This window comes from Dama dama, chromosome 30 (assembly GCF_033118175.1).
Source record: "Dama dama isolate Ldn47 chromosome 30, ASM3311817v1, whole genome shotgun sequence".
Taxonomy (NCBI): domain Eukaryota; kingdom Metazoa; phylum Chordata; class Mammalia; order Artiodactyla; family Cervidae; genus Dama; species Dama dama.
The window spans coordinates 26,541,260-26,542,125 of NC_083710.1; the positions used below are offsets into that span (position 1 = coordinate 26,541,260).

Here is an 866-nt window from a genome sequence, read left to right on the forward strand (position 1 = left end):
GACAAAAGGCAGGTGGAGGATGTGGAGAGGGAGGGGAGGGAAGGCCATGGGGTCCTTTCTCATTTCCGGTGTGGGGAGGAAGGAAGTAGCAGTGGTATTCATCTTTTGCTAAGAGATGGAAAATAAAACCTGAAACTTACTGAACCTCTCATTGCACAGAAAATGTACTCCAGCTCCCGTCCTGTTGGCCGTCTGCAGGTCCCAGCATGCAGTGCTCCAGTGCAGTGCGGGCCACCGAGCTCTGCTTGTAAGGATGCATGGGTTCTGTGGACTGTCCCCTGTAAAGAGGAATTGAAGCAGAAACGGGCAATAAATTCTTAATGCATTGCACACATTATGCATCATGCTATTTTTAAACAAAAGCCTCCCATGCATTTTCCCTGTAAGTCAGAATACATTTATGCCCACCTAACAGTGCCCAACTACTGCTTGGATAACATTAAAAGCTTTTATTAACCTAAAAGGGTTGATAAAAAGACTGTGTGTTTAGAAACCTGCATATGCTCTCCTCAAATATTGCAGTTTCTTTTTTTTTTTTTTTTTATTAAACATCGACTCCTTGAGTGGGGAAGTAAAGATGCAAAGCTCTAAGCCATTTAAAATCGAAATCAGACTTTAATAAGGGAATGTCATGTTTCATTTAAAAGCTTCTCTTCACCTCCTTTTCTTCTGCTGTCAAGTGAAAGAAAAGCTAGCTTTATAATTACATGGCTGCCTCAGCTTTAGATTGTATGTGAGATCTCACATTATTTTTTCACACCTTCCTCTCTCTTTCAGTCCTTAGCCACCGCCTGCCTTCCTTCTCTGCCCACCCCTCCCTGACCCCAGCTTTCTCCACCGCTCCCCCAACCCCCGCCCCGCCCCAC

General features: G+C 44.7%; 1 protein-coding gene and 1 long non-coding RNA gene across 3 annotated transcripts in view; one reads left to right on the forward strand and one right to left on the reverse strand.

Moving 5' to 3' along the window:
- The window catches only part of LHFPL6 (LHFPL tetraspan subfamily member 6), a 219,665-nt gene that overhangs the window by 74,999 nt on the left and 143,800 nt on the right, over nt 1–866 (forward strand). The window lies entirely within an intron of this gene.
- Nucleotides 1–866, reverse strand: part of LOC133049090 (uncharacterized) — a 31,287-nt gene that overhangs the window by 2,375 nt on the left and 28,046 nt on the right. The window contains exon 2 of the long non-coding RNA XR_009691213.1: nt 141–278. This is a non-coding gene — a long non-coding RNA (uncharacterized LOC133049090). The remainder of the gene's footprint in view (nt 1–140; nt 279–866) is intronic.